General features: G+C 40.1%; 1 pseudogene; it reads right to left on the bottom strand.

Annotated features, from left to right (window-relative positions):
* Positions 1-5,085: 5,085 nt before the first annotated feature.
* Positions 5,086-8,994, bottom strand: LOC122739821 (annotated as a pseudogene).
* Positions 8,995-9,200: the final 206 nt, after the last annotated feature.

Raw genomic sequence — 9,200 nt, 5'->3', positions numbered from 1 at the left:
GAGAAGGAAATGACAGTATCTTTGCCAAGAAAATCCCAAATTAACTCATAAAGAGTCAGGACATGGCTGAAAAAGGACTGAACAACAAAAAACTCCAAAGAAATAATGGATATGAAAAATTCAAATATGTATGACAAAACTTATATGAACAAAGTGAAGCAGAATTAGCAAAATTATATGTGTGTAAATATCTATAAATGCACATACATGTATGTATATATGACATTATAAAAATATAATGTCCTTATGTGAATGGAAACAACAATAACAAAATAATCCAAACTGAAGGCTGTGTTGACAGGAGACAACAGCTTCCAGATTGGGGGAGAGAGAGAGTCAGCATTAGCAGCCTTTTCTCCCCACCCAGACCCACATGAGGCTATTAATATGAGGACTCTCTGTTCTTTGCCTCTTTATGTTGATTTTTTTCTTGCTCTTAGGAAAAGGAGTATTAGAGATAGCTATGACCTTATGAGCTTTGAAAGGTTGGAAGAACCAACTAACAGAGATCCAAGAACTTCAGAAGACATCAAAATTTGCTTGTGGTCAAGCATTGCCAAGGATTAAGCCCAGCAGTGAATCACTGCAGTAAGGCAAGACACTTCAACCTTCAACAAGGAAGCCACTTATTCAATGGCTATGTCATATTTTCTTTTTTTTTTTTTTTCCAGGGCAATGAGGGTTAAGTGACTTGCCCAAAGTTACACAGCTAGTAAGTGTCAAGTGTCTGAGGTCAGATTTGAACTCAGGTCCTCCTGAATCCAGAGCCAGTGCTTTATCCACTGCACCACCTAGCTGCCCCCAGCTATACCATCTTCAGAAGTGAATGCAGTGGGTCATTGACGCAACACTCTCCAGGGAAGAGGAGAAAGGAGGAGACTTGAACGCTGTGAAACTTAACAATCAAGGTTGGCTCCAAAGAGATATCAAGGGTCCTCCTATGCTCCTTTGAAGAGGTAGAAGATTTGGATGTGAAACACTGCAAACTTCAGACCTTTAAAATATTTTGGTTAGGGGGCAGTGAGGTGGTGCAGTGGATAGAGCACCAGCCCTGGATTCAGGAGGACCTGAGTTCAAATCCAGCCTCAGACACTTGACACTTATTAGCTGTGTGACCCTGGGCAAGTCACTTAACCCTCATTGCCCTGAAAAAATATATATATATATATATATATTTTTTGGTTAGTTTTGTCAAACTGTTTTCCCTTCTTTTTTATTCTTTGTATGAGAGAGATATAGGCAATCCAAAAACAAAAAAAAGTGACTAAATTATTTTTAAAATAATTTTTTTTTAATTATGTCACACCACTTTTCAGGTTGATGGACAATATTGTAAAATCAATTGGTGACAGGGAGTCACCATTCCAAAAAAAAAAAAACTATTGGGAATCAGTGATCATGTGTATATTCTCTACATCATTGGCGTTCAAGGACTACTGGCTAAAAATTTTTAGTATGTAGTACATTAATTCCCCATTTAAAGAAAATGCCCAGGGTACAGAGTGATTTCATTTTTACAGTCTATAAAATAGAAGCTTTTAATGTGAATGAAGGGTGATACTTTTTAGATGGGCTCTAAATAACATGTTTTATAGCTTTACTGCTTAAACAAAACTTCATTCATGTTCACATCAATTATATTCTGCTTGAACCTAGACTAACTTACTGATATGCTACCTGTATGGTTTTAAAACACATTTTAAAAGACTCCTATTCCTAAATAATTTTTAAAAATCAGGTGAGCAATTCTACTCATTCCTGAACAAATTATTATGGCCATAAAATCAATAAGAGAGAAGTGTTACTGGAAAGTAGCATTTGTCTTAAGTCAGTACCTACAATTATGTTAACAGCATAATGACTGGGTTTATATTTGGATTTTTTTCATCTTTCTTTTGTATTCTTGTCCTTTGGGAATCTATGACTGAATCCACTTTGGTATAGATTGTTCTGTAATTTGGCCATTAATGTTGAGAACTCAATCCACCCCCACCTGATCTCAGGTGTTGGTTAGAAATAGTCTCCTCTGGGTTGTTTATTATTTGAACATTACAAAGATTAATCAGTTGTGTGCTTGCTTTATTAAACTGAACATAATTCCCAAACCTCTCTCTGGGTGGATCCAGACAAATAATGAAAGAAAATGCCATTCAAACTTTACCAATTATTTAATCTTAAAATAGTTGTAACTAAAGATAAATATTTGAAAACAATCATGCTGAGTCAGGACCCATCTGTACAATTTACTTCCATTTAGTCATCTTTCTATTAACAAAGGAGTAAAAAAAAAAATCAGGATATTTTCTCTATTCCAGTTTACAGGAGAAGAAGGTATTGAGAGAAAATTAATATGTGATATTATTAAGAGGATGGGGAAGGAAAAGTCTTTTATGGGTAAAAAGGAAAGAGAAAATACAGAATATGGAAGAGGTGGAAAAGAATGAGGTCATCCAAAATTCTAAAGGTCACTTCACATTCACTATTCATGATGTCAATTTATTAGGATTGCCCTACAGAAAAGTAAACTATCAAAAAAAGACTTAATGGGGGCAGCTAGGTGGCACAGTGGATAGAGCACTGGCCCTGGATTCAGGAGGACCTGAGTTCAAATCCGGCCTCAGACACTTAACAAAACAAAACAAAAAAAGACTTAATTTACTTCCCAATAAGAAATGTGTTACCCATGATCAGTGAATGTAGGGTGGATGGACTGACTTATAAAAGCCAGTCCAAGAAGCATGCACAGATATTCCCTGTTTGGTTATAGTGTGACCTTGTGGAAGCTTGGGTGGAGCCTACTTCCAGCCAAGAGTGACTGAGGGAGCTAGTAATGTGTGATGATAGAAAGTCTTCTAATTGGCTTCTGAGCCAGAACTGAATATGTAGGCAAAGGGGGCAAACCACCCCTTCTTGTTTTCTTTTAGGAAGTGGGACTTCTTCTTCTTTTTCTTTTTTTGTGGGACAATAAGGGTTAAGTGACTTGCCCAGGGTCACACAGCTAGTAAGGTTCAAGTGTCTGAGGCCAAATTTGAACTCAGGTCCTCCTGAATCTAGGACCAGTGCTTTATCCACTGTGCCATCTAGCTGCCCCCTAAGTGGGATATCTTTGAGCCTGATGCTTTTTGTTTTGGTTTTTTTTGGGTTTTTTTCAGGACAATGGGGGTTAAGTGACTTGCCCAGGGTCACACAGCTAGTAAGTGTCAAGTGTCTGAGGCCGGATTTGAACTCAGGTACTCCTGAATCCAGGGCCGGTGCTTTATCCACTGCGCCACCTAGCCGCCCCAGAGCCTGATGCTTTTAAGAGCCAGCTGGGGAGAGGGCATCTGTTCCATCTCCCCCCAGCTATGGTGGCTGTGAGTACAAGGCAACCTTTTTCTTTAGTGTTCGCTCTTTCCTATCCTTATGTAAAGAAGTAATCCAAGGTGGTGGTCATATCCAAGCAACAACCTTGTGAGTTTAGAACATCCAGATGTCTTGACAATGATCTCAGCAGGAACCACCATAGTGCAATTGGCCCTTGGCAATGGAAGCGTTACAGTTGGAAGCCCGTGAGGACAGCAGCAGCTTTAGGGATCATTCTATCTCCTGATAGAGAGAAGTGCCAGCTATGGATATGAGAAAGGAATGAATCCTTGGAGCCCATTGAAGAGCAGCACCTGAAGGGGAGTTCATTAAGACTCCACCAAAAGAGAAAAGGTCTTCCAGGGCCAAGTGGGAGGTACCTCTGGGCCCCACATGTCCTATAATACATGGGTTTGACTACCATTGTACCATGACCTGCAGTCTACTCTCCCAGGGGACCTTGCATTTACAAGGGAAGAATATGTATCTGGTTTGACAAAAATGCTTTGTACCAACTATCCTTTCTTTCCCTTGAAAATCAAGACTTGGGGGCAGCTGAGTGGTGCAGTGGATAAAGCACTGGCCCTGGATTCAGGAGGACCTGAGTTTAAATCCAGCCTCAGACATTTTACACTTACAAGCTGTGTGACCCTGAGCAAGTTACTTAACCCTCATTTCCCTGCCAAAAAAAAGAATTAAGACTTTATTTTACCATATACCAAACATTCTTATAAACAACTGAGAAGCTAAAATGCATCCGGGTTCTCCACTGTATTTATTACTTCATTTTCATGTAAATAGATTATATTACCACCTCATTTATCTGACTTTCATTTTTTTCTGGAATGGTTATAAAAAGAATTCTCTAGGGGCAGCTAGGTGGCACAGCGGATAAAGCACCAGTCATGGATTCAGGAGGACCTGAGTTGAAATCTGGCCTCATACACTTGACGCTTACTACCTGTGTGACCCTGGGTAAGTCACTTAACCCTCATTGCCCACACACACAAAAAAAGGATCCTCTGTAGTTCCTTGCACTATAGGAATAAATTATATGTACTCAATGTTATAGAATCAGAAGTCTGTAATAATTCTGAAAATTAAATTTCTGTCAATCATTCCAAGGTAGAGCAGAATTATGGTACAGAGGAGAGAGGCTTGAGAGTCACAGAGTCCTGGATACTGGACTGACATACCAACTGGATGACTTATTACTTCACCTCTGATGGACCCTCACAACTCCATAAAATTAAGTTGGAAAAGGAAGAAGATGTGATGGATGGGAATTACATCTACAATATGGAGTGGATTTCCATATTTGAAAAAAGTCAAATCATTGGTAGAGAACAAAGTGCCTTGATTAATTAGTAGGACCAGAAAGAAAATTTTGAATTCATAGCTATGTTATACACAGGATCTCTCTATTCAAGCTCCCAGAAGTCTTCTAAGCCATCCTAAAATAGTGCCTTTACCTACATACTACTACATACTACATCCCACTTCAGCCAAAACTTCTAACCATGAGAATATGAAGTAGAGGAATCCTAAAAACAAAGAAACAACCAACAACAAAACCGCATTTAAAAAAATTATCTGGCTTTTGCTTGGTCCTGACTTATCTAAATATATGCAGCTGTATTATGAGTATGGTCAGTAGTCATGGAATCCATGAAGAAATGAAAGCTGTGCGCTCAATTCTCCAAAATCAGAACTCCATTTATGCTAGAACATACAAGAATGATTTCACCTAGGAGTGGCTTCTAAGGTAGGCTCCTGAGTTTCCATAGAAATTGAATCTTCTGTCTCAGAAAAGGTCCTCAGAAGAGGACCAGCATCCTCCATTTCCAAATGGTCTGATTTTTCCAGTTCATTTCCCATGCCTGTATACTCTTTGGCTCGCATCTCTTGCTCTTCCATTTCCAAAGTTTTGTCTGGGGTTTGAGCTGCAACTTCCTCATCTTCCTCCTGATGTGCAAAGTTCCAAATCAATGTTGGGTCTATATGAAAAGTCATTGTTCTTGATCCACAGACATTCTACACCACCTATTTTTTTTTTCTCTCTCCCCAATCAGAAGTGTTCTTGTCATCCTCAGTTTCTTCATTGTGTGGTACTTATATCTAAAGCTCTGTTTTATAATTACCTTCTTTTTTTTGGTTTTGGTTTTGTTTAGTTCTGCTTTATTCCAAACTTTTAAATACTTGAAGACAGCAATTGTGTCTCTTCTTTTGTGACTAGACATTCTTTGCAACAAACATTTATTTTATTTTTTCCAGTTACATGTAAGGGTAGTTTTCAACATTCATTTTCATAAGATTTAGAGTTCCAAATTTTTCCCTCTTCCTCCCTTTCCTTCCCCCTTCACAAGACATCAACCAGGTTATATATGTACAGTCCACTAGTGTTCTTTTTATCAGTTCTTTCTATGGGGGTGGATAATATGCTTCCTCATTAGTCCCTTGGGATTGTCTTGGATCATTGTATTGTTGAGAGTAGTTAAGTCATTCACAATTGCTCATCTCACAATACTACTGTCACTATGTACAATGTCCTCCCACTTCTGCTCACTTCACTATATATCAGTTCATATAAGTCTTTCCAGGTATTTCTGGTATCATCCTGTTTGTCATTTCCTATAGCACAACACCATTCCACTACAATTATATACCACACCTTCTTCAGTCATTCCTCAATTGATGGAAATTCCCTTGATTCCCAGTTCTTAGCCACCACAAAGAGTTGCTATAAATATTTTTTGTACAATTTTCCCCCTTTTCTCTTTTTCATAATTACTATTGTTAACTGTTTCCCTCCATCCTATTCTCTTCCCCATGATATTTACTCTATTATCTATCTTCTTTCACCCTATCCCTCTTCAAAAGGGATTTGCTTCTGTCTGCCCCCTTCCCCAATCTGTCCTCCCTTCTTTTGCCCCTCTCTCCTTATCCCCTTCCACTCCTATTTTCCTGCAGGGCTAGAGAGATTACTCCACCCAATTGAGTGTGTATGTTATTCCCTCCTTGAGCCAATTCTGATGAGTGTTAGGCTCCTTTACTTCCCAGATTAAATAGATTACTCCACCCAATTGGGTGTGTGTGTTTTAATCCCTCCTTGAGGCAACTCTGATGAGTTTAAGGTCTTTGAGCCTATTCTGATGAGTGTAAAATTCATTTACTGCTCAGCTCCTCTCCCTTCTCTTCCCCCACTCCATAAACCCTTTCCTGTTTCTTTCATATGGGATTTCACCCCATGCTACCTCTGCCTTTCCCCCTCCCCCAGTGCATTCTAGTCACACCTCAATTTAACCCTAAAGATGTCATCATCGGGCAGCTAGGTGACACAGTGGACAAAGCATTCACGATCCCAGCCAAAACCAAGTCTCAGACACAAGATAGTCACCCACTGCATGACCCCAGGTATGTCCCCCAACTCTAGTTTTTTATAGTTCTCTAGGGTCTTGGATTTGAAAGTTAAATTTGCCATTCATTTCAGGTCTTTTCATCACTAATACCTGAAAGTTCTCTTTTTCATTGAAGTCCCATTTTTTCCTCTAAAAGATTACACACAGTTTTGCTGGATATGTGATTCTTGGCAATTCATTTGCCCTCTGTAATATCATATTCCATGCCCTCTGGTCCTTTAATGTAGAAGCTGCTAGATCTTGTGATATCCTGACTGAGGCTCCATAGTACTTGAATTCTTTCTTTTTTGGCAGCTTGCAATATTTTCTCCTTGACCTGAGAGCTCTGGAATTTGGCTATAATATTCCTAGGAGTTTTCCTTTTGGGATCTCTTTCATAAGGTGATCAGTGGATTCTTTCAATTTCTATTTTACCTTCTACATCTAGAGTATCAGGGCAATTATCCCTGACAATTTCTTGGAAGATGATGTCTAAGCTCTTTCCTTGATCATGGTTTTCAGATAGACCAATAATTTTCAAATTATCTCTCCTGGACCTATTTTCCAGGTCAGCAGTTTTTCCCAGAAGATATTTCACATTGCCCTCTATTTTTTTATTCTTTTGGATTTGCTTTATTGTGTCTTGGTTTCTCATAAAGTCACTGGCTTCCATTTGTTCAATACTAATTCTTGGGCAATTATTTTCATCAGAGAGCTTTTGTACCTCCTTTTTCATTTGGTCAATTTGGCTTTTCAAGCTGCTGGCTTTTTTCTCATGTCTTTCCTGCATCATCCTCATTTCCCTTTCTATTTTTTCCTCTACCTCTCTAACTTTATCTTCAAAGTCCTTTTTGAGCACCTCTATGGCCTGAGACCAATTCATATTTTTCTTGGAAGCTTTAGATATAGGGGCCCTGATGTTGACATCTTCCTCTGAGGGTGCACCTCAATCTTCCTTGTCACTAAAGAAACTTTCTATGGTCCTCACCTTTCTCTGTTTGCTCATCTTGCCTTTCTGTTACTTGACTTTTAGCTCCTTAAACTGGGGCACTGTTTCCAGGCTGCAGTATCCCAAGCTTCAGAAGTCCCAGGTGGTATGATTTAAGGAGAATCAGGTTTTTCACTTGCCCGGCCTGTTCCCTGGTCCTTAGATGACCCCAGACCAACTTGCTAATCAACCAGCTTTGTGTGTTGTGGTTGTCAGCTCTGACAGGCTTGTGCCCCTCCCCCACCTGGGCCACTGCTACTCAAGACTACCTCCTGGTTCCCAGCAGGGGTGAAAAACCCAAGTTCTGCCTCAGCACCAGCATAGACCCCTATAATCTACCCCCTGCTAAGGGCTCAGCCCTCTCACCAGACTGTAAGCTTAGTTTCAGAAGACACTGGTGCTGCAGCTTATTCAGAGGCGCTGGGGGGTCTCTTTCCCTGGAGAAGCCTTCCTGGGACTGGATCTGTGTCAGGGTGACTGTGAGATTGAGCTTCACTCCTGTCTCAGCACAGCAACTCCCTACTTCCAACCTTCCAAGCTGTCCTTGGTTGTAAAATGATTTCAGCACATTCTTCTGTGGGTTTTGCTGCTCCAGGAATTGTCCTATGGCATTATTTGGATGTTTTTTGGAGTGATTTTGTCATGAGTTCAAGAGCTCACTGCCTTTCCTCTGCCATCTTGGCTCTATCGACCATGATAACTATTTTTAAATTTTTGAATGACTATCTTGTGGAAAATAAATTCAACTTGATCTTCATAGCCCAAGAGGGCTTCAGAGGTTCAGAGATGCAGTTAGATTCAATTGTAAGCAGGGGTGGAGTAAGGAGGAATTGGGTTCAATTGACATTTACTAACTGTGTGACCCTGGGCAAGTCACTTAACCCCCATTGCCTCAAACATTTGGGGCCATCTCCAGTTGTCCTGATATATATCTTGTCACTGAACCCAGATGGCTCTGGAGGAGAGAGTGAGGCTAGTCTTATAATTACCTTCTGCAGCAAACTGATCTGTATTTTCTTCAAACACAACGCAGGTTCCCAACAGTATCTTCCTATTCCCTAGCAAAGACATAGCTGTCCACTTGAAGAATAGGCCTCTCTGTGTCAATTTCCAAAAAGTCTTGCATTTGTTTCCACATTTTGTTAAAAGGGAAAAAAACTCTGAATCTATAATTCCTGACAATTCCACCATGACCAACTGCTCCTCTTCTTTGTCCTCTTCTTCTTTGAACCCAGGAACACCCTCACCAAGGGCAGCAGCCACCATGTCCAGAAGTCTATGGCTCAATGGGCCTTTCCCTCAGGCCCAGCCCCCTAGCCCTACCCCATGCTGGCATCACATGATCAAGCACTACAATTGTCTTGAGAGTGGGCAACTAAGAAGCCATTTCCTCATTCTCTAGTTTGACCTCCCTGTACCAACTATTTGTTAACCTTATCAATAAATACCTTTGCTAAAAGCTAATTGATTCT

This window comes from Dromiciops gliroides, chromosome 2 (assembly GCF_019393635.1).
Source record: "Dromiciops gliroides isolate mDroGli1 chromosome 2, mDroGli1.pri, whole genome shotgun sequence".
NCBI classification, from domain to species: Eukaryota; Metazoa; Chordata; class Mammalia; order Microbiotheria; family Microbiotheriidae; genus Dromiciops; species Dromiciops gliroides.
The sequence above is the reverse complement of the archived record's forward strand: the minus strand, read 5'-3'. Positions and strand labels throughout refer to the sequence as shown.